Source organism: Microcaecilia unicolor, chromosome 4, assembly GCF_901765095.1.
Source record: "Microcaecilia unicolor chromosome 4, aMicUni1.1, whole genome shotgun sequence".
Taxonomy (NCBI): Eukaryota; Metazoa; Chordata; class Amphibia; order Gymnophiona; family Siphonopidae; genus Microcaecilia; species Microcaecilia unicolor.
In genome coordinates, this window is record NC_044034.1 from 103316725 (window position 1) to 103342415 (window position 25691).

Below are 25691 nucleotides of genomic sequence, written 5' to 3' on the forward strand. Positions count from 1 at the left end.
CAAACAAACAAACAAAATAAATAAATAAATAAATAAATAAATAAATAAATAAATAAGGCAGTGTGATGAGGTTTAAGTGATGAGGGAGAGAGAGAGAAGATGGGTTGGAGGGAGGGAGGGAGGGAGGGGTTTAATGGGTGAAATTCACGTCCATGGAAGGTGATTTGGTACTTAAGTAGCAATATGTTTGATTTCATCTGTGAGTATTAATATTAATTTATATCTAATTGAAGAGTTGGGATAAAAAGGAGGGGGTGGAGCTAAGAAATTGAGTGATAGCAAGACATTTGTTTTACCTTCCTCTTTATCCCTAGGGATTTTTCCTCATGATGTCCAAGGACTCTTGAGAGGAGGATTGTGGAAGTTGTGAAGACACATTGGCAAGCTCTTCTTTCCTCCAATGTTATTCTCCACCAAGGAGGTTTAATTTACAGGAGAAGATGGGAACATGCTTGGCCCATTATCTGGCCTAATGCCAGTAGGCACCATACTGAGTCACCCAAACAATAGCAAACGCTTATTAGAAATAAGGACTGCCTATGCGTGGTTAGCACGGACCAATAGTTTGCTTTGGTTTGAGTATATCAAGATGATAGCTACAGCTTCAGCCTTGTCACATGATACCATCTCCTGTAAATTAAACTTGCTTGTAAGCCACAACCAGTACTCAGTGGAACATAGTAACATAATAAGTGATGGCAGATAAAGACCTGAATGGTCCATCCAGTCTGCCCAAAAGTCACATTCATTATCAATTCATGATTAAATCAATAATGAACATGATATCATATACTTGATCATGATCTTTCTTTGGTGTTTCTGGGACATAGACTATAGCAGTCTGTCCTTATGTTTCAACTACTAGAATTGGCGTCAAAGCCCACTCCAGCCTATCCGAATCCATCTTGTCATTTGCGAAACATAGACCGTAAAAGTCTGTCCAGCACTGTTCTACTACTACTACTACTATTTAACATTTCTAAAGCGCTACTAGGGTTATGCAGCGCTGTACAATTTAACATAGAAGGACAGTCCCTGCTCAAAGAGTTTACAATCTAAAGGACATATGTACAGTCAGTCAAGTAGGGATAGCCAAATTGGGGCAGTCTAGATTACCTGAAAGGTATAGAGGTTAGGTGCCGAAAGCAACATTGAAGAGGTGGGTTTTGAGTAGGGATTTGAAGATGGGTAGGGAGGGGGCTTGGCGTATGGGCTCAGGCATAGGGTGAGGCGAGGCAGAATGGGCGGAGCCTGGAGTTGGCAGTGGTGGAGAAGGGTATTGAGAGGAGGGATTTGTCCTGTGAGCGGAGGTTTCGGGCGGGAATGTAAGGGGAAATGAGGGTAGATAGGTAATGAGGGGCTGCAGACTGAGTGCATTTGTAGGTAAGAAGGAGAAGCTTGAACTGTATGCGGTATCTGATTGGAAGCCAGTGAAGTGACTTGAGGAGAGGGGTGATATGAGTATATCGGTTCAGTCGGAATATAAGAAGTGCAGCAGAGTTCTGAATGGATTGAAGGGGGGATAGATGGTTGAGTAGGAGGCCAGTGAGGAGTAGGTTGCAGTAGTCAAGGCGAGAGGTAATGAGAGCGTGGATGAGAGTTTGTGTGGTGTGCTGAGAGAGGAAAGGACGAATTTTGCTGATGTTAAAGAGGAAGAAGCGACAGGTCTTGGCTGTCTGCTGGATATGCGCGGGAAAAGGAGAGGGAGGAGACGAAGATGACTCCGAGGTTGTGGGCGGATGAGATAGGGAGGATGAGGGTGTTATCAACTGAGATCGAGAGCGAAGGAAGAGGAGAATTGAGAATTGGGTTTTGGTGGAAAGATGATAAGCTCGGTCTTGGCCATGTTCAGTTTCAGGTGGCGGTTGGACATCCATGCAGCAATGTCGGATAAGCAGGCCGATACCTTGGCCTGGGTCTCCGCAGTGATGTCTGGTGTGGAGAGATACAGCTGGGTGTCATCGGCATAAAGATGATATTGGAAACCATGAGATGAGATCAGTGAGCCCAGGGAAGAGGTGTAGATTGAAAAAAGAAGGGGTCCAAGGACAGATCCCTGGAGAACTCCAACAGAGAGCGGGATGGGTGTGGAGGAAGATCCATGGGAGTGTACTCTGAAGGTGCGGTGGGAGAGATAGGAGGAGAACCAGGAGAGGACAGAGCCCTGGAACCCAAATGAGGACAGTGTGGCAAGAAGTAAGTCATGATTGACAGTGTCAAAAGTGGCGGATAGATCGAGGAGGATGAGGATGGAGTAGTGGCCTCTGTTCTCAAGTGTTCTCAAGTTCCCAATTACTAGAGATTGTTGAAGTCCTCTCCAGCCCATCCTAAACTGGATTGCCATATGTGGGACATAGACCGTACAAGCCTACCCATCACCAGCCTTAGTTTTTACAGCCAGAGTTGCCATCTCAGAACTACTTGATATGCAATCATTTAAGCTTTATTTTTTTATCATTTATTTTCTAATTAGAGATCCTCTGTGTTAATCCCATCCTTTTTTAATTCTGCTTGTCAAACAGTTTCATTGCCTTCAGACCCCCAGATATTATCAGCCCAAGGTCCCTCTTCCTGTCTGTACATGCCAGTCTCTTACTGCCTAACACATACTGCTCTCTTGAATTTCTATTCCCTAAGTACATCACTCTGTACTTCATTGCATCTGTCATAATAGAAGAGTAACCCTATTCTGGCAAGGAACATCCAGGGAGACTACTATCCCTTTAACCTCAAGTCCTATATAGGGATGACAAAGAGAATGAGAAGAGCAGATGGATACATAGTAATACAAACACAGGACATAGAGATAAGTGAAACCCCTCTAGCTTGTCACCAGAAAAGAACTCCCTTAGAACAGAAGCAGTGTTACTGGCTGTATATAAGAAGACCATTTGGGTATAGTCCTATCTTAGTTAGGGTGAAGCCCTGGGACCCTACATTGGGTGGTAGTAGTCCAATAGAGAAGACTATGTGAGAGGTGGAAGGGGAGGACACTAACCTATTCGAGAGAGAGAGAGAGAGAGAGAGAGAGAGAGAGAGAGAGAGAGAGAGAGAGAGAGAGAGAGAGAGAGAGAGAGAGAGAGAGAGAGAGGAGAGAGAGAGAGAGAGAGAGAGAGAGAGAGGTCATTTTCATATTCTCAGGACTGTTGAGGAAAAGAAGAAACTGGGGAAATAGAACTGAATGCTAATCAGCATATTAATCTGCATAAGGTAGACATCTAGGAGTTGGGGTGGATTTCAAGCTCTAAGGAAAGGGAAACTGGACCTTGGGGCCTGGAAGGGAGGGTTGGAACCCTTGGCCTTAGTTGGAAAAGCTAGGGAAATCTCACCCTGAACAAAGAGGGGATCTCCAAAGAAGACCTAGCAGCAGAGGCGCTTAGAGAGACAAAAACTGATCTTTTTCTTTTAGAAAGTGAGAGGTTTTGGATTGTGGGTGGATGTTACTTTTAAGAATTGCCATAACTATCTTTTCCTATCTGGATTATTGATTTAGTCTTTTTGGTAGGTAATAACATTATAAAACTCTTGTAAAGGTAAGGGGAAAAAGCAAGCAAAACTGCTGGAAGGTCCTTGTTTTCTACTAAAGAAACATAGAGTGGGGTTGTCAACTCTATAGTTTCCCAGCCAAATTGGGTAGGTTTTTAAATCTGTGGGAAATTATGATAGGTCATGGGTTTTTGGGCTACTTTCTTACGCTCATGAGGCTGTGCACTGGAGCCCTAGAGAAGAGAAGTAAAACTATGACATCCAGAATAAGCCTACTTCTGGATGTCCTATAGGAGAAGTTGTTCAGCCTGCTTTTGCCGCTCTCACACAACATATATAGGTAGGCCCACTCACTACATTCAGACCCAAGAGGACAATATTTGCCATACTGGGGGCTTGATGAGTTTTACTCCTTTTAAGAATTGTACATTATTATTATTAGCATTTGTATAACGCTACCAGACACACGCAGCGCTGAACACCTGACATAGAGAGACAGTCCCTGCTCAAAAGAGTTTACAATCTAAATAATACAGACAGACAAGACATCACCCCAAGGATTTCTAGAGCAGTGATTTGTACCATGGGTGAATTAAAGGAAAAACCCTTCTCTAGCTCTATTTGAAAGAATGTCAGAATGTTCTGAATCCATCTCAATGAAAAGAAACACTTGCCTAGCAACAGGCTTCAAGGATCTTCTAGTGACATAAATTTCTTCTTGGCCTTCAGCAGTGTATCAATAGCTAAATAAGCTTTCCTGTTCCACACAGCCAGGATCTTCCATCTTTATTGGCCACTCTCTTAGTAACCCTTTAGACTGAGGGAGTTTGAAGGTATCCTTTCATCACCAGCTTCCTCTGATTCCCTTATGATGGATGTCCTTGGACTAGTTCTGGTTTCTGTGTACCTGGCAGTCTTCTGTATTGGCCTGTCTATTCATAACCAGGGTGGAAACCCATACAACTGCTGCCTTTAGGGCCATGCTAGGACTAGTGCATCTATTCCTCTGAACACGTCTGCCCTCTAGAAGCTGCTAAAATTTGGGATATTGGCATTCTGCCTTGTGACCAATAGTTCCATGTGTGGCATCTCCCTTCTGTCCACATTCATGCTAGAAACTTCATTGGCAAATTTCCATTCTCCTACATCAAGGGTTTATTGATTCAGGTAATGTACTTCCACATTGTCCATGGCTGCAGTGTGGCCTCTGCCCAGATGGCAATAAGACTTTCCTCCCATGCTTCCTAAGGACTTCTGGTACCTCCTTGCTTGTTCACATAGACTACTGCTGTTGTGCTGACTGACAGAACCCATATCGCTTTTCTTCAAGCAGCAGCTGAAACTGGTGGCCTGATGGCCTTGGGTAGCACAATATCTGGGACAGATGGACCAGAGGTATTGGATGGCTTGCTTTTATCCAACATCCAGTGCCCTGGACCATCTGTCCTAGACACTGCACTCTCAGGGGCCCTTTTACCAAGGTGTGCTGAAAAATGGCCTGCGCTGGTTTAGACACATGTATTAGACGTGCGCAGGTCCATTTTTCAGCATGCCTGCAAAAAAGCCCCCCCCCCTTTTTTTTTTTTTTGCTGAAAATGGATATGCAGCAAAAAAAAAAAAAAAAAAAAAAATCAGCACACATCCATTTTGGGCCTGAGACCTTACTGTCACCCACTGACTTACCAGTAAGGTCTCACGCGCTAACCAGGCGGTAATAGTCAGTGCGCATACACTGCCAGTTACTGCCCAGTTTGCGCCATGTCAAAATTAGAATTACTACCCGGGGCACGTGGTAGCTGGGTGGTAGTTCTAATCTGACGTATGTAGGTGCCTACATGTAATAGTAAAAGAGCCCTCAACCCATTAGGTGTTGTTTTGAAGTCACCAACATGCCAGAATGGGAAGTTTTAATCCATGACCCTCCACACCCCAGTTGCTCCTGTGGAGCCACCACTGCAGGCTGTCTCTGAATCCTCTTCATAGAGTTGTACCTTGCAGTTTCCTCCTCCTGATGACCAATTGGACAACAGAACTTTCTGTAAGGGCTGCACATGTGCCCTTGTCCATAACACTAATTCCAGTGTTGCTATCATGAAGCCTAGCATGTTAACCCATGCCCATGGGACACTTGCCTTCAACAGCCTTCAGATCTAGAGCTTGGAGATTCTGGCCTCTTGCAGAATACCTTCCCTTGGTTAGTGTCAAACATCACTCCAAAGTTTTGATTACTCTGTATACTACCTAGCCTGTGGTTTCTAGCTGTAGTGTCTCTGCTTTCTTACTCTGATTTCTTCCATATCAGCAAGTCGAGATAAGGGTGGACTAGCACTCACTCCTTCCATAGGAATACTGCCTCTACCACTATGACTTTGGAGCTGTATCTAATCCAAGAAGGAATGTCTGGAATTAAAATTGTTGGCCCAGGACAGAAGACCTTAGGAACTTTGAAATCCTTGTTTGATGAGGATTCCCTTGCAGCAAAAATTATATACCACAAAGCCTCCATATGAAAATGAGGTATCCAGAGAGATCCCTTGACTTGTCTGAAGTTCAGAACAGGCACTACAAAGTGAAGGGAGTACAGCTTTATTTCTCTTTCTAATGACAGAATTGGGACTACTTGATGCAATTGGAACAGATGTGCCAAAGTGGTTTATAACGCTACTTTTTTTCTCTGGAATGATGTGGGAAATAAATACAAATCTTCCTAAATGGAGAATTTCAGTTCAGGAGCATGCTCATCTTTGATTATAGCAAGCATCTAGTGATTCTTTATAAGTTGGATCCAAACTTGGATGAACATAAGAGTCTCCTACCAACAAGGGCCCCCACTGGCTCTGTGTCCACACCCTCTTTGTCCTTGAAAAAGGTGACTTATTCATAGGCCTCAATTTCTACATGGAGTAGTATGTGACTTGCCTGAATGGACAAACATCTTGAAGTCTTTCTCTTACCCCTAACAGGGCCCCATTTTCAGTAATTTGGGAGGTGCTGCATTGTTCCTCCTATGTATTTTACTAGCTTCTCTAAGTCTTCTCCAAAGAGGAGCTGTAACCTAATCTGCTCAGTTGAGACTTTGATGCTAAATCAACAGCCCATTGTCAGAGCCAAAGTTCCTTGCTATCCATGACCATAACAAGAGGAAGCAACCTCAAAGATAAGTGGATCAAAGAGACAATAACAGTAGCTTATGTTGCTAGTGGTTGTAGGATACTGCAGAAGCCGAGGGCACATTTCACCAGAGTCCAAGCTTCTTCTTGATTTCAGTACAGGCCTGTTCTGCCATATGAGCCAGCTGGATCACTGCACTCCTTTTTGTGGCATTGCAAACTGGATATTCTTTCCAACAACAAGCAGCCTTTGGGGCAGAGAGAACTAAGGGACAGCTTTGGTATATCCCCCAATTGGTCCAGACTGGTCTCACAAGGATGAAAAGGAATGTTTTTCTTGCTTACCTGATAATTTTCTTTCCTTTATCGGACTGGAAACATTCCTGAGGGAATCCTGGTGAGGACAATACAATGACGAGGTTGGACATACCACAGGGTAAGCAAGAAATGCTGCCGAACAGCAGAAGTGGACAACTTGTTCCCCGAGAGGGAGAAAAGGGGACTAGTATCCTCAGGCTATATCAGAAAATAAAGAGAGATGGACATAAAGGTATCTAGGTACAGAAAAAATAATTAAAATAGGAAGCTGAGAAATGGACACACTGACAGGTTTCCCCAATGTGCCAGCATATATAGGAAAGAGGTTCACTTTTGCTGTGTCTCTATCTGCTGGTAGAAGGGCATAACCCATTGGTCTGGACTGGTCTAGCAGGACTCCAGGAAAGACAATTATCAGGTAAGCATAATTTAACCTTAACACCAATTTTAATAACCAAATATCATGTGCAAAATGTGGTAAATGAGTACACTGAAGCACAGTAGCTGATAATACAACATGCATTAACCTTTACAGTCTGTTGGGACTGGAAAGTACTGGTGTTAGAAAGGCATTTTTTTTTATTCTCTCTCTCCAGCTTCAGGCATTAGAGAGAGTGGGTCCAAAGGTTCAGGAAAGCCTAGAGTTTGGGATAAGGACCCAAAGGATCTATGGTGTGAAGTGAAGCCTATGGATTAGGACCGTTTTCAGAATAATTTTATTGAAGTAAAGAGAGACTATTCTGAAGAGTGGCCAGGAGAGAAGTGGCTGGCTGGAACAGGAATTGGGGTCTTTTTTAACATAGATTGTGATTTAACTGAAGTCATCTAAAACAGGACTTTTGGCTTTTCTTTCTACAACCGAACTGGACCAAGGAAATTCCTAACTGAAACTTTTCTCTTTTTCCTGCTGTTTGTTTTTCACATCCAAAAGAATTCTCCAGTAAATTTACTTTACATTTTGAACTGAACCAGTGTATTTTTTTTTTGGTATTTTGCTGACCAGGATATTCTGCAGTATGCTCACACAGTACTGGAAGACTGTCCCCCCACTACCTACCCAGGGCCGTGCTAACACCGGTAAGCGAGGAAGCATGGCAGGGGGGCGCTTCATTCTGGGGGCGCCGCCGCACCATGCTCACCTCGCTCGCCCTCCCCCAACATCCCTTTTTCTTTTTTTTCTTTTTAAATTTACCTCCGTGGCGGCGGTTCCGGCAGTGCAGCGTCAGGGAAGGAGGCGGCGCTCCCGACGTCTAGCCTTCCCTTCGCTGTGTTCTGCCTTCTTCTGATGTCAAGGATGATGTCAGAAGAAGGCGGAACACAGCGAAGGGAAGGCTAGAGACGTCGGGAGCGCCGCCTCTTTCCCTGACGCTGCGCTGCCGGAACCGCCGCCACGGAGGTAAATTTAAAAAGAAAAAAAAAAAGAAAAGGGATGTTGGGGGAAGAGAAGAGGGTGGGCAGTTGAACAATGGGAGCGGGAGGGCAGGGGAGAAACCACAGCAAGGATGTGAAGGGGGGGCATGGATGCGAAGGGGGGGAGAAGAGGGCGGGCCAGGCTGGGACATGGGAGAGAGAGGAGCATGGATGCGAGGGAGGGTCATGGAAGGGAGAGGGGGGAATTGCGGGAAAAGGAGGAAGGGGGGGGCAGGGGACAGAGGAGCATGGATGGGCATGGATTGGGAGGGCAGGGCTCAGGGAGAGAGGGGAATTGCTGGAAAGGGATGAATGGAGGGGGCAGGGGACAGAGGAGCATGAATGGGCATGGATTGGGAGGGCAGGGCTCAGGGAGAGAGGGGAATTGCTGGAAAAGGATGAATGGAGGGGCAGGGGACAGAGGCATGATGGCATGGATTGGGAGGGCAGGGCTCAGGGAGAGAGGGGAATTGCTGGAAAGGGATGACTGGAGGGGGCAGGGACAGAGGAGCATGGATGGCATGGATTGGGAGGGCAGGGCTCAGGGAGAGAGGGGAATTGCTGGATAGGGATGAATGGAGGGGACAGATGGGCATGGATGGTATGGATTGCAGGGCAGGGCTCAGGGAGAGGGGAATTGCTGGAAAGGGATGAATGGAGGGGGCAGGGGACAGAGGAGCATGGATGGGCATGGATTGGGAGGGTAGGGCTCAGGGAGAGAGGGGAATTGCTGGAAAAGGATGAATGGAGGGGGCAGGGGACAGAGGAGCATGGATGGGCATGGATTGGGAGGGCAGGGCTCAGGGAGAGAGGAGAAATTGCTGGACATAGAGGGGAGGGAAGAGAGATGAAGGAGATGAAATGAGGGAAAAGGAAGAGAGGAGAAAAAGTGCACATGGATGAAGAAAATAGGCAGAAGCTGAGGACCAGAAATGAAGAAGAAAGGAGGAAAGGAAAGAAATAAAGGAAAGGAAGCCCTGGAAACGGAGTTAAGAGGACAGATAGCAGCAGAATCAGATACTGGGCCAGCATGATCAGAAAAAGAAAGTCACCAGACAACAAAGGTAGAAAAAAAATCATTTTATTTTCATTATAGTGTTTGGAATATGTCCACTTTGAGAATTTACATCTGCTATCTTATTTTGCAATGTATAGCAATTTGTTTCTAAGAATATTGCTGACAATTCCTGTCAGTGTGGCAAGTGGTGAGCGATCATTTTCACGGGGGGGGGGGGGGGGGGGGGGGGGGGGGGGGGGCCGCCAACTGATAGTCTGTAGGGGGGCGCCACAGACCCTAGGTACGGCCCTGTACCTACCCTCATCCTACAATGTGTGCCAAGGCTATAAAGGGCAATTCTGTAAACTAGGCAATAAGATTTATGTGCCAATGTGTGCATAGATGTTTTAGAATACTATTATACATTGCATAGGTGTATAATTATGTGCGTGTATAGTTGCCTAAGCACTATTCTGCAAATACCCACTTATCTTAGTATGCAGTTGCAAGGGGGGTATATACAAGGGAATGGTTCCCACTTACGAAAGTAAGAACAAATCATTAAGAAACTCCAAACTGCCCAAAACAGCAGCCAGACTCATATTTGGAAAAACGAAATATGAAAGCGCCAAACCCTAAGAGAAAAACTACACTGGCTCCCAATAAAAGAATGAATTGCGTTCAAAGTTTGCACCCTGGTCCATAAAATTGTTCATGGTGAGGCCCTGGTCTATATGTCAGATCTCATAGACTTGCCAACCAAGAACACGGAAAGGTCAACACACACATTCTTGAATCTTCACTACCCAGTTTCAAAGGACTTAAATATAAATCAACTTATGCATCTAGCTTCTCCTACATAAGCCTGAAACTATGGAACGCACTACCAAATTTCATAAAAACAATGCACGACCTAACAATCTTCCGAAAATCACTGAAAACCAACCTGTTCAAAAAGGAATACCTAAGCACTACCACTTATGAACTCTTATGCCGGAATGAATGAACTTTCTATATCTAAATATCTAACCGACTCTATAATTTACTCTACCATTTATGAACTCTAATGTAAAACCACTCTGTAATCTATTTTATCATTTATGAAACTTAATGCAATACCACTTTGTATTTCTCAATTCGGAAATGGTGATCGCCATCACGGCATAATGTAAGCCACATTGAGCCTGCAAATAGGTGGGAAAATGTGGGATACAAATGCAACAAATAAATAAATAAATAAATAGAGATTACTGTAAGTTACATGCATCTTTGCCACATTTAGGCACCTGCACTTTCTCTATGGCTGGTGTAAGAGCGGGCGGCCCTGAGGGTTGGCAGTAGGAGCCCATTCTATAACAGAACCTAGGGCCCTAAATTCCATTATACATGGTGTCTGGAAAAAAAAGGGACCCCTTACATAGTTTCAAAATATTTTTCAGTTGTTTAAAATTTAGTATGACTTTTGAAAATACATTAGTATAATAGGGTTGTTTCTTAGTTCATTATTAGTGTTCAAAGCATCCTTCTTCAACCTTGACTCATTCACGAAGTCTTCAACGCCACTGGCTCAATAAGTTCTAAGGTTTCATTAGTTAAGTGCTCAATTGTTTTCAAGCTCGATGCGCTGGAGCTCCATCTTGTTAAAAAATAAAGTATTCAGAAATGTCTCAAATTTCAGGCAGAATTTTCTGCTGCGGTAAGTCATTTTTGGGTTATCTGTAAAAATGTTGGGGGTTAAATTTTTTTCTGGACACCATGTAGAATAGGCTCCTACCACCTGCCCTCAGGGCACCTAGATGGAGCCACTCTGTTATAGAATGCTCCCATCGACTGCAATATGGCTTCATATATTCCTCCACCCCTTCTCCCACCCCCTTGGAGTTACAATACCATTCAGTCAAGAAGATTCTCACTTGGATAATGTAAGGACTACCTTTTATAAGGACATGATGGTTGGCCTTTAGTGTGCTTAATCCTTGGCAAGGTGTTGTCAAATGGTACATACCAAGTCAAACAAGAGGCTCTCTTGTCATGCTGCTGACATCAGGGATGTGGGCTTTGGCTTGTGCTTTAATGTAGCATTTCTGTCCTCTAGCAAAACAGGTTCCTGATATACCCTACAAAAATATATATTTTTTATTTGTAGCTACATTTATTGCTTTTATTCTATCAGCATGCTTAAAATAAATTACCTTTTCATTCAAAATGAATTTCAGTAAAAAAACAGGAATTTAAAATCATATGACTAAAGTTGCACCATCACCAAATCTGCAAAGAAAATTAAAAGAACCTGTATACAACAATTTTCAAGCTGTAGTCCAGAACTTTATATGTGAGAGAGCACAACTGCAATTATTTCAAACGGGCTAGTTTGGTAACAGAATTTAATTTGTCTACTACAGTGCTCAAGTGTAACAGCTGAGAAATGAGCAATGTATTTTGTGATTCCACAATTTCATTTTTACAGGAGGGTTTGTGCTAGATGGATATTTTTAAGGAGCCACACCAAACTGTTGGTAAAGTTAACACCATATTGTAGAGCATTATACACATATGGAAGAAACTACTTCTATCAGAAATCCTGGTAAATTTTGTTCATGTGAAAGGTGCCAGTTTGGTAGTGCTGGAAACTAAAATCTTCCTTTTATTCACAGAACATTGCTAAGAGGCAATGAGGATGATCTGCCCTGTCCTGGCAATGTACATCATTATAACCAGGAATTTGTATTAAAGGACACTCGAATGGTCCAACACTTCTAAATTCATTAGTACCCTCTAAATACTAAAGGAGAACCTGTCCAACATCCATGAGTCAAAGATGGCAATAAAAGGAACCGCAGTCAGCCCTATGAAAGGATGGAATACCACCTTGGTTAAGATGGAACACAGACACCACCTTAGGAATAAAGGAAGGGACAAGCTGAATGGAAACACCTCCCTCCATACACACCAAGAAGGGATCCCTACAGGACAGACCCTGCAGCTCCGAAATCCAACGGGCAGTTGTAATGGCAACCAAGAACACAATCTTGAGTAAGATCTTTCAAAGAAAGGTAACAAAGCGGTTTGAGTGAGGTCTCTTGCAGAACACTGGGGACCAGATTACAATTCCATTGTGGACAGACTGGACAAAGAGGTGGGTTCAAGTGATTGACCTCTCGCAGAAACTGGACTACGTTTGGAGGGGCAGCCAATGAAGAATTGTTAATGCAAACCTTGTGGCAAGCCAAAGCTGCCACATGCACTTTCAAGGGGTTCAGGATCAAGCCCTTTTTGAAGCTATCCTGAAAAAAGGAAAGAATCTGCAGGAGGGAAGCATGAAAAGGAGAAATCCCCCTGCCACCACACCAAGGCAGTGGAAGTCAAACGCTTTTTCACCTGCAACAGTAGTAATGACATCCTCCAGATAGCCCTTCTTTCTCAAACACAACCTGTCACTAGCCAGGCCATAAGACCAAAGTGAGACAGGTTGACCAGTAGAACAGGCCCCTGATGATGAAGGTCCAGGGACGATGGGTCATCCACCAGGAGGCGGATCAGATCCACATACCACAGCCTTCGTGGCCGATCTGAAGCCAAGGGAATTACTCATCCTAGATGATAGGCAACCCTCTTTAACACTCTGCCCACCATGGCTAAGAGGGAGAAACATAAAGGACAAACCTTGTCAGCCATACCTGGAGCAGCCAATCCACTCTCTCAGATCTGTGTTCCCTGTGACAACTAAAGAAGCTAGGGAGCTTGGAACTGTATCTTTGAGCCACGATATCCATGGCTGGGAGATCTCACCTTGCGGTGATCCAAGATCTATTGTTCCACCGAGTTCAGGATGTTTCTGCAAGTAAGTCTACTTGCATGTTCAGGGTCTCAGAAATGTGACCTGCTGAGAGAAGCTGAAGATTCTTCTCCACCCAGAGGAAAATGAGGTGCTCACCTGCCTGTTGACATAACAGACTGCCATCCCATTGTCAGACAAAACCCATACTGGGCACAGATGAAGCATCAAGGCGAAGATTTCCAGGGTCCTGCAAATTGCTCTGAGTTCCAGTCGATTGATTAGCCAGGCAGCTTCCACCAACAGCAATCTGCCCTGGGCCAAGCAATGTAGACAATGAGCGCCACAGCTCGAGAGGTTGACATCCGTGGTGACCACCAACCATTCAAGGGTTGCCAAGGGCTTCCCCCAGCGCAGGGTGGACTGCTGGAACTTCCACTCCATACTCCTCCTTGCCAGGTGTGCTCAAGGAATGCAAACACCATACTCCTGATGGACTGAGCCCAGAATACCACTTCCAAGGTTTCTGCCATTGAGCCCAGCACCTGCATGTAATCCCATGCTCGAGGGGAGGGCTAAGAGAGACTGGATCTGCAACTGCAGCTTCAGAAGAATTTGGTTGGAGGAAGGAAACCTCTCCCCAACTGCATGTTGAAGCTGACACCCAAATATTCGAGAGACTGAGAGGAACTCATATGGCTCTTGATAAGCTGACCAGCACAAGGATTGGAGGGATAGATACTACCCGGGCCATTGTGTCCAAACTTTCCTGAAAGGACGAGGCACACATAAGCCAATCGTCCACATAGGGATGTAACCTTATCCCTTAGCGACAGATACATGGCCACCACTACCATGACCAAGGTCATGGAGAAGGTTCTGGGAGCCATAGCAATGTCGAAGAGCATGGCTTGGAATTGAAAATGCTGTCCAAGACTGCGAAGTGGAGGAAATGCTGATGTGGTCCCCAGACTGGCATATGAAAATACGCCTTCTTGAGATCCAGGAAGATGAGAAATTTGCCCGGTTGGACAGAGTAAATTACAGAGCATAATTTCCATCTCAAAACAGGAGACCCGCAATGCTTTGTTGACTTGCTTGAAGTCCAAAATGGGACAGAAGGAGCCTCCTTCTTTGGGAACCACACAGTAGATGAAGTATCTGCCTAGGCATTCCTCCTCCGGAGGAACTGTAAGGATGGCACCTAGGTGCACCAAGGCTTGAAGGTTTTCTGAACTGTCTTATGCTTGGCCAACAACCCTGCAAGGAGAATCCCAAGAAAAAAATACACAAGGGGGGAATAGAACTCAAATTTGTAACTGTCCCTGATAAAATCCAGAACCCATTGGTCCAAAGTAATGCAGGTCCACTCCTTGTAAAAGTCAGAAACACAACCCTGATGAGCACCTCAAGGAGGAACCCTGGACACCTTCATTGCAAAGGACAGGCTGAACTGGCTGAATGCGATGATTGTCCGTTTGTCCAACCAAAAAGAAGACTGGCTTATGTTGATAATGGAGATACCCAAGGACAGACCTGGTCTATACTTCCTGGAATTGTGAAAACCAGAACGCAACTGAGAGGAGTGAAAGGAAGTCTTAGGCTTGTCCTCAGGTAAATGATGGGACTCAGAATCCTGCAAGTCCTTTACCAGCTTTTTGAAATCGTCTCTGAACCATGCTTGCCCCGAAAGGGAAGCCTGGTAAGTGTGGACTTAGAAGCCCCTCCGCCACCCAGTTTCTAAGCCATAAGGAATGTCTCGCAGAAACTGTCAGCACCATTCATTTCACTGAAGCTTTAAACAAAATCATAGAGACTGCTGTCCAAGTAGGCCAGACCCACTTCTAAAAATGGGAAATCCAGGAGGATGGCATCAAGATCTACCAAAGAATCGGCCACCCACTGAATAAGACTAAGGCGCTGCATAAGAGCCAGAGACTGTGGCCTGAAAAGCCATGGTGGCAACCTTAAAGGATTTCCTCAAGGTAGCCTCAATTTTGCAATCCTGCATGTCCTTAAGCACCATGCCACCCTGCACAGGCACCATGGTCTTCTTAGTAATAGCTGTGACTAAGGAATCCACAGTAGGCAATTTCAGACCCTTTAGCTCCTCAGGGCAAAGTGGATACAGGTACGACATAGCCCAAGTGATCTTGTCTAGCATTGGGGGAAGTCCACTGCGCTGTGAAAGCTCCTGCATAACCTCATGGATATGAAAGGTCTTAAGAGGTTTCTTAGTACCTGACATAATAGGGTTTGAGGAAGCTGAGGGAATTAGAGCAGCCGGAAGAGAGATATGGAGGATCTCCAGGGACCTAGTAATCAAAGACAGCTCTTCCTTATGGAACATTCTCACCACTGAAAGATCATCCTCTCCTCAGGAGGGATCATCCTTCCTCCAAGGAATCCTTAGGCTCCACATGCTCCAAAAGAAAGGAAGGAAGGAAGGAAGGAAGGAAGGAAGGAAGGAAGGAAGGAAGGAGAAAGCCCAATCAGACTGGGGTTGCAAGTGCACTCTCTTGGAAAAAAGAGGTACCTGCACATCCCCCAAAGACGCAGGTGAGGAAGGCTGAGAGAGCTTCAAGAGAGAGGCTTTGATGAGCAGCATAACTCCAGGAAAATTGTGCATCACCCAACAGCTGATACCCAACCCCTCCGGAAGGCCCAGGAGGATGGCCGGGGATCGGAGAAGGCCGAGACTGCACTGAAAACATTGGGCGCCCCTGCAGGGAAGTTTAGCAGCATGTGTGAAAAGAAATGGCTGCTGTTCCTGCATCTGCAGAGGCTAGCTGAGGTGCCAAGTTACATGTGGCTACTGCCTGAGATTCCCCCAGTCTGAAGCTGGGCCCAAACGAACAGGACATTTCCCCGCCACTGCCAAGAGGCATACACACATGCAGCACTGCTGCCTGAAGCAGAGCTCCATGCTCTACACTGAGAGCAGTGTTTAGCTGCCTCAGATAGAGTCACCTTGCTGAAGTGTAGCCTGGAGCAGACAGTACTCACCACCCACCTCAGGAGACCTGAGGAGGCAGCTGACCAGCAGAGAGAAAGAGGAAGAAAATGAGAGGGAAGGGATCCAGCTGTATTGGGTGTTCTTAGAACAGTAAAGGTACCTCTAACTCAACTAGAAACAGATACCCTGGGCCAGGAGCAGGAGCTGAGGGAAGGTATGTTTTCTACCTGCTCGAGAAAGAGGAATACTGAATTGGTCACTGTACACCATGTATTAAGGCACAGTGCAATTGTTTCCTCTATCTCCATCTGCTGGCAGAGGGGGCATAACCATGAGTCCTGGATTGATCTGTTGCTACACTCAGGAAATAGTGCATTTCAAATAAACGTTTTCCCCCTTCTCTCTCACAATAACTCTATGATAAGACAACCGGGTATATAAAACACAGAGCATATAACCCAAACGGATGCATATGATAACTTTGAATTAAAAATCAGTGTTCTTGGGCCAAGTACTACTTTAATGTATGATCAAAGTTGAGGATGTTCTACAGCAATGTTTTTGAAGCTGGTCTTGAAATAATCATTGGTTTTCAGGATATTCACAATGAATATCATTTGATAGGTTTAAGACAGCTCTTAAAACCTATCTATTTAACAATGCCTTTAACTGATTTGCTTTTGAGTTTCACTTGCTGGTATTTGGAGGTCTCCATGGCAGTGCAGGAATGGACTAGGAATCTGCTTTTTCTTTCTTATTGAATTGTATTCATTTCTATTTTAGTTATGTTTGAATTTATTATTTAATCACTTATTGTAAGCCGCCTAGATGGTCTCCATGAGGTGGAGTATCAAATAATAAATGAAACTTGAATATGCAGTAGATAATTTAACACTCACTAGGTTGCCAACGTATAAATATCTATCTCGTCCAGTCATCACAAAGCCTGAAAGCTAGACTGCTTAGGTGGTTAAGCCAGAGGCAACCTGGAAAACACTGCTGCAAAGGCAACCTCCAGAATCCTGGGGGGGGGCCACCCAATAATTAGGATAAATTGGAAGAGGATATAAAATGAGGGGGGAGGGGGAAGCAGAAATTCCCGGGTGGCTGTAGATGAAGTTTCATTGGAACTTTTATGTAATTCAACTTGATCTTTTTGCAGCTTTAATCTGGTTGATCAGACTTCGATTTTGGATAGACTTGCAGACTATAGGAGTCAGGGAAGAGTACCTAATTGGTTTTCATTCTTTTAGTCAGATAAGAATCTACAGGTTCAGGTTGGGTCATCTGTTTCCAAACTGTGTGAAACAAAGAGTGCAATTCCCTAGGGTTTCCTACTCTTCCTTATTTTGTTTAATATTTTCTTGCCCCTCTGGGAAGATTATTAGGAAATGGGTCTTGTATACTATGTTACTATGTTACTATGGGTCTTGTAACATAGTAACATATATTTTATATATACTGATAACATTCAAATATTTATGCCACAAGATGGAGCTGTCCACAATACCTATTCTAAAATAAAATATTGTGTTCAAGTCATCATACGGTGATTAATAGATGATCATTTGAAACCAAATCAACAAAACGATTTTATGGTTAGGGCAGTGGTTCCCAAACCTGGTCCTGGAGGCACCGCAGCCAGTCAGGTTTTCAAGATATCCACAATGAATATCATGAGAGAGATCTGCATACAGTGGAGGCAGTGCATGCAGATCTCTCTCATGAATATTCATTGTGGATATACTGAAAACCTGACTGGCTGCAGTGCCTCCAGGACCAGGTTTGGGAACCACTTGGTTAGGGCAATAAAGACAGATATCCTCCTAATGCTGGTCATACTTTTCTGGGGAGCAACTTCATCATTATAGTCCAAGGTATGTAGTTTGGTGGCCTGGATAGACTCCTATTTTTCACTGGAATTTCAAATTAATATGATTGTGAAAAAGGCCTTCACTAATTTGCAGCTAGTAAAGCAATTTAAAGCTTACCTTTGTCAATCAGACCTAAGGTAGATTATACAGGATTTAATTTTATCCAATGTTTATTGTAATATTATTTATTTAGACTTTCCTAATAGGTTCATTACCTTGACTCCAGCTTATCCAAAATACTGCCGCAAAAATAGATAATGGTAGCAAACGGTGGGATAGAACTACCCCACTGCTCTTAGCTCAGCATTGACTATTAGTTCAAAAAGAATACTTTTTAAACTTCTTACCATCGTTTCTATATTTTAGGAAATGAACTAATTAAAATAAAAAGAATTGGCTCTAAATAATACATTGTATGTTATATTAAGCAATATGTACCAAAGAAGATTCTTAGGTCCCAACAAGATCTTCTGTTGGCATTTCTCTTGCCTAATTCTTTAAGTATTCTTTCTTGGCACAAGGATACCAAGTGATGCCCGCCTGATGTTACCACGTTGCTGTGTTCAATCTGAAATTTGTTAGCCTTGGATATTAAGATGGAGTTCAATTGACCTTCAGGAGGAAACCAAACGTATGTTTTTTTTTCGGTCAGTTAGCAGAAAATTTGATTTTTTATGGGGTATTTGTTTGTAATTTTTGTATTTTACTAATTTTTGTGGGTTTATGTGTATTTATTTTTTATTTATTGTTATTGATTTTTGCTCTCAAGTTTATTACTAAAATTTATTTTGCTATTATGATTAACATTTTAAATGTATTAATATATTAACATATTTTAAATTTATTTTATAGCACTGTAATCTGTCTTGCACTGCTTTGCTGGTTAAGCAGAATATAAATGTCAAATTAAATTAAGTCTCATTCCTTGGTGCCCTGAGGGAAAGTTGATAGGACACCGAATTCTTTTTAGGAGAAAGATTTTTCAGAATGCTATGCTATCTTCTCACATAGCTTCTTCCTAACTCTTCAAAGGCCTATATATATATATATATATAATTAATTATATATATATATATATAATTAAAATAATTTTTTAAGGAAACACTGTAAAACTAAAGAATTCATGGATTCTCTTCCTCATGACAAATCTGTGGAATCTTCGCTGGTGCACAAAGGGGAAGCACTTGGTAAAGTCAATTTGCTTTCAAAATTGTGCTCACATGTTGAGAGCGTCAGACATGATTTCTAACATACAGGAAAGATTTGTTGATGCGCCAGGTCATGGGGAAAATCTCTTTGGTGATAAGGTCAAGAAGGCAGCTTCTCTGATTAAGGACCACTGCAAGACTCTTAGGTCCTTCTCTTACCCAGTCTACCTCTGATTTGCGAGTGAAGCCGAGAAGAACCTGCTACTCTTCAAAAACACTGATATCTTCCTCATTTTCACTCCTGGTAAACTCAACAGGGCTGTTGCTTTTGCCCTTGACAACAGAAGACCCAGGCTGCCAAATCAGGGGTGCAGTTTTGACTGTCTTCTAGAAAACATAACCAGGCTTTATATGTTTGTTCTGGTCAACCTTCTAGAAGGAGGAAGGCTAAAGTTTATAGAAACTCTTGGCCCCTTACAACCTTGAATGTTTGTATCAGTGATGGATAATTTAGAGAAACCAATCTGCATCTATTCCAAATACCTCCATATTGCCCTCAGAGTATGTTTGTTAAGCTTTCAACACTGGAAAACACCAAGGAGATCACGTTTCTCTTAAGAGGCCAATGTGATCAAACCCATTTCACCAGGGGAAAAAAGGGCAGGGATCCTATTTCAAGTATTTCCTTATCACAAAGTACAAGGACGATTCAATATCATCCTGAATCTAAGGGTCTTGAACAAATTTCTGGTTTGAGAAAAGTTCAAGATGGTTTCCCTAGTATTTCTACAACAAGGAGACTAGTTATGTTCTCTAGATCTAAATGATGTGTACAACCGCATAGTGATACATCCCAGTCACAGGAAGTGTCTAAGATTTCTTATAGGGGGATCACTACTAGCAGTATCATGTCCTGCTCTTTGGCTCAGTATCAGCTTGCTTGTGTTCACAAAATATCTAGCTGTATTAACCATGCATTTACATAAACTGGGAATGCCTGTATTCCTCCTTTTGGATGACTGGATGGTTAAGAATGTATATCAAGAATGGGCACTCCCTCCACAAATGCTTCAGCACAGAGTGCTTTCTTGTCTCCTTCCTGTCTCTTACACCCCCAAACACATGATGCAATATCTCCATCTCTCCCTTTCCTCCCCCTACCGGAATCCTCTTCTTTTCAAACCTTCCTGCCCATTTAGAGAACCACGTCCAAAACGCACAGAAACATTCCACAGAGTCTTCTGCTCCAGCATGTTGTGAGTCACTGCCAGGTCCCGCACTTTTCATGTACATGTTCTGTTGCTGTATAGACATGACCTGGCAGTGCTTCCCAACGCAGTAGAGCGGGAGGCTCTGTGGAGCATTGCTGTGCATTTTGGATGTGATCCTTTAGCCAGGACAGGAAATTTTGAAGAGAAGGGAGATTCCAGAGCAGGGGTGGAAATGCTTCATCATGAGTTTGGGTGGGACGGAGACAGTAGGCACTCTGTGCTGCAGTGGCGAGGGGGACTTTCAGGAAGGAGATAGATGCGCTTGAAAGGGTCTTCAAGGGGGGAGACTTCAGGGGGCGCCATGACGGATGATTACACAGGGAACAGTATAGCTTGCTATAGCCCTACAGGTAAGTAACTTGGTTTTCCAGTCCTAGTCTTAACCTTCTTTTGGCTTTTTAGGTGATTTTTAACGCCAGAGACAAACACAATTGCTCCCTCACTTTTTTCTTGACATCCCAGGTCCAAGCTCACACTTACGTGATTTGTTGTTGATGTAAATGACAATGGGGAAATGTTTTGAAATATACCTGTAGTCCTTTGCAAAATGGGAAATACATATATATTTTAAAAGTCCACCCACCACTGACATCCATGCCAGAACCTCTGAAATCTGTATATGCTACAGATATACTTGTAAATAGCAGAGTTTCCAAAATCGCTACCTATACACGTGCATGCCTATTTCCCTTGTGTAACTAGCTTTTACATGTGTAAATGTTGCCTTACACTTCTAAAATGACTTCCTTGTTTGTATAAAGTTAGGCCAATACAAACGTACCACTATAATATTTGTTTTTATTCAATTTATTTCTGTACATTCAAGTGGACCAATATGCCAACTCCACTACTTTATCCAAGCCTGTGCTAATAGTAATGCACGAAGAACAGAATCTATTTATTGTAGCCTTTTATTACCGTTGTCCTGTTTTACTGTAAACCTTTCAAGCACTTCACATTTGAAACTGAACGTGGAGGGGGACCACCAGGGTAAACGAAAACCACCAAGATGGAGGAACACAGATGATCCCCATGAAAAACAGAGCACAGAGTCCTCTGGACTGTGCACATGTGAACCTGATACAGCACTGCTGGATTGCTCAAAAGACAGAAGAAGCATTTGACCTTGGATCTAATTACCTATTTGAACTTGCTGTCAGGAGCATTCAGTAGATGAGAAATAAGAATAAGCAAGTCTAATTTGCTTTTCTTTTCATCACCGCTTGTAGTAGTTTAATAGACATTAAATGAGTAAAAAATAAGGTGCCCAAATGCTATCAGCAGGAAGGTTATGAATCAGGGTTAGCTGACAGCTACAAAAAATAAATCATTCAAATTCATCTTGTCTGCAACAAGTGAATATTATCATCATAACTGAGAGCCTTGGTTCAAAGCCTAACTTTGGTTCAGGATCTAAAAATAAGAAAAGCTTACAGGCCTTTTTAACTGTAATTTGAAACCTGGAAGTTCCAGTAAAGCTCCTGAGCTATTGGGACACACCATGCAGCAAAATAAGGAAGGGGCTAGGGCAGTGGTGTTCCTAGGCTGGCTGACACCCGGGGCAATCGCCGATGCGCCCCCCCCCGGCGAACTTACACCCCCACCGGGTGCAGCACGATCCCCCCCAGGTGCATTTTTACCTGCTGGGGGGGGGGGGTGCCGCGCGCCTGTTGGCTCCGAGTCCGCTCGTTCCCTGCTGCTCCCTCTGCCCTGGAACAGGAAGTAACCTGTGCCGCGCAGATGGGAGCAGCAGGGAGGGAACGAGCGGACTCGGCAGCCAAGAGGTGCACAGCACCCCCCCACGCGATGTGCACCCGGGGTGGACCGCCCCCACCACCCCCCCTTGGTACACCACTGGGCTAGGGTGCAAAAAACCTCAGAAACAGGATGGTGCAGTTTACCAACAGGGCATAGTCAGTTACACCCAGGAAAATATGGTCAGAAATGTAGAACTGAGTGGTCTTGCAAGAAGATGACCCAGCTTTCTGAGCCAATGCTAAAAAAAGCCAAGCACTACGGTAAATGGTACCATATATGGTCACTAAGGTGGTGACTACAATATATTATATCCAATAAGGTGTGTTATTGTCATTTTGTCTGTATCCTAAATGGACATATAAAAGTGATTGTACTGTCCTGCTTTAAGGGTGTGAGACAGTCACAGCCAGCACCTTTGTGCAAGCAGGGCTGCTCTCTCACATGAGAAACCAATCAATTGTATCTGCATTGGCAAGTATCCAATTGCTTTCTCATAATTAGTCTTGAATCTCTTATACATATATTTGGAGAATAATAAATAAAAGCATTTCATGCTTGTATATTCTTTGGAGTCTCAGATATAGAAGTAATTCTCGTGTAGCAATGTTCTGTATTCCCAGTGAGATATCCACTGATCTGCTAATAATACAAATATGTGATGAAGGTATCTAATAAAGAGCAAAGTGATGCAGCCTGGGTGATTTATTCTTCCTAGTATTGGTGGGTTGAGCCATCTTATTTGGGATGATAAATTCACCCTAAAAAATACACAAGTAATGGAGTGGAAACTCTGCCTTACAGCTGTTGTGCATGTGAGTCTTTAGCCAATTCTTGAACTCCTGTTTACTTTTTCTTCGTGCACACAGAGCACAGCTTTTTACTTCTGAAGTGGACATAGGAGCCCTTTCACCTTTCTGCATGACTTAGCTTGGCTAGATATTTTATGCCAAAAAGTGAGAAAATATAAATTTGTCAAGAAAAAGATGGTGCTACTGTCAAGTAGTAATTATTTTTGCAGGTCATTGTGCACCTTTCCATACAACATGAATCCTTTGCTCTACTTTTCAGAGATGCCGGAAGTCACAGCTATAGTGTGCAAGGAAAAGGAGCCATTCTGGAAATGTGTCCCAATGACTTAGGAAAAAAATTATTACTATGCATGAACATGGCAAGTGCCAAATGTGTATGTTTCTACTACTGTAATAAAATGCTACTATAAAAATAAAATAGATATTAAAAAAAGAGAGGGAAAATTTGAAAACACAAGGGCAGTTCCAGAACATATAGGGCAAAAAGTGCCTTTTGGCATCAGTAAAAATGAATGTGCATTTAAGAACACATGCATTTTGTAAAGTGAATGTGTAAATAGCAACTCTGCCCAGATTCTACCTCCACTAAAGTTGCACACAGGTATGTGTGTTCTTGTTATTGCATGTACCTAACCAGGTGGGATATTTGATTAAAAGCAATATGCACACATATACTGCCATATACAGTGCACTCTAATTAAGTACATGGCATTGAAATTGAAGTTCAACTTGCACATTACCGTTGTTATCCTCTGTTACCACTGTTTCAGTCACCACACAGAGTGAATATAGCACCACTTATTACTGTAATAGGATAGTATACAATTTTCAGCCAGTGAAAGTGTCTTACACATGCGTGATAGCAACGCCATTTCCACTGCCTTGGGCAAGATATCAAAATGTAACAAAATGCAGTTGGTAAATGAAACAAATGGAGCTGTTCTAGTAAGTTGCACACTTGTGCACCACCCCCGTACCTCTGCTGGCCTGCTCCTATGCGCCCTTGCTTCTGTTTCCGGGCCCAGCAACTTGATCCCTCTAGCACTCAAAGAAAGGGTAGGGAGCGAGTAACCCTCCCTCACTGGCTCCCAGCTTTCTGATATACAACGGTCATGCAGCATAGGTAGTTGTACATCATAGAGCTGCTCGTCCTCACCCACTGTTCCCTCTAAGCTGTGTGGGAATCCTTCTCCTATAGTCCTGCTAGTGGAAAGTTGCTGTTTTACTATCACATTTGCAATACTGAGAGATAGGCAAGCTCTGCAAGACTCCAGGGAACCTGCCTGTCCCTATAAAACAGTAATGACGACAGATAAAGACCTGTACAGTCCATCAGTCTGCCCAACAGATAAACTCATTTTACATTCTACCCACGCTTACTCTTCTCTCTATCTAGATTGTAAACCGCTTAGATGTTTGAGAGGCGGGATAGAAAGTCTATATCTGGAAACTTTATTATAACAGGATGCCTAAATGAGAAGTCAAAAAGGCACAACTCTTATAAAATTTCAACCTATGTTCTTTTAAAACAGAAATCACACACAAAAGAGCACAAAATGTCCCACGAGCACAAGCCAACCAAGAGAAGTGGAAAAGCCAAAGTGTCCAGGAAGGCCAAAGTTTATTCTGAAACAGAAAATGCTGACCAATAACCCAACGTGAGCCGTGTTTCGACAAACACGGTCTTCATCAGGAGTTCTTTCAAATCAGCAAATTACTACTACTACTACTCTAAACATTTCTAGAGCGCTACTAGGGTTACGCAGCGCGTACAATTTAACAAAGAAGGACGGTTCCTGCTCAGATGAGCTTACAATCTAAAGGACAAAATGTCAAGTTGGTGTAGTCTAGATTTCTGAGTATAGGTGTGGTGGTTAGGTCACACTCAAAATATCAGATTGCTGTAGAGATGCACAGTAGTGCAGTGCTCCGCATACACCAAATGGACCGTTGTGTGTCTCTAAAGCAATCTGATACTTGAGTGTGACAATATCTACTAATTTGCTGATTTTGAGAGAAATCCCCTGACAAAGACTGTGTCTGTTGAACACGGCCCCCTGTTGGGTTATTGTGTCAGCATTTTCTGTTTCAAGAATAAACACTGGCCTTCCTGGGACACTGTGGCTGGGCGTTTTCCACTCTCTTGGTTGTCCTTTATAAAATAGGCCCTCAGAATGACTCCAGTAGCAGCAAATGGACATACAGCATTTAAACCTGCTCCCATAGTTGGTGTAAATGTGTGCCTAAGTCATTTTATTAAAACGCTCGTATACATCACAACTCTGGCCTGCTTCTGCCCAAGCTACACTCCAGGAAACACAGAGGCACAGACACATAAAAGCAGGCCACACACTTTCCATGCTTGCAGTTTTTTATGCACATATGCGGTTGTATAATATTATAAAATCCTTTTCTGCTTGCAAAACAGGTTTTATACTCAGGGCCTAAAATTACCCCTAAACAAGCAAGTAAAATCATTACACTTTTGCCCCCCTACAAAATGGTAGGAAACCCTTCAAACATTACTTACAATCTGAAAATCATGAACTTCTATAGCTTCTTCACTTCCATGTCCGGTCTTAAAGGTTTCCATATTGTTTCCTGACTCAATTTCCATTGATGCTTCTTGCACTTTTCCATTGATGCTCATAGTGTAATGGACATTGTAAACCTGAGGTGAATCCAAAAATTATTACCAATGCACTCTGTCCTGTCACTCTTCCTAATCTGTTTTTCCTAATCTTTTCAGAGAGAAACCAAACCTTTATAAGACAATCCT

At 43.3% G+C, this 25691-nt stretch overlaps 1 pseudogene; it reads right to left on the minus strand.

Moving 5' to 3' along the window:
- LOC115469617 overlaps nucleotides 1-25691 on the minus strand; it is a 39634-nt pseudogene that overhangs the window by 9028 nt on the left and 4915 nt on the right.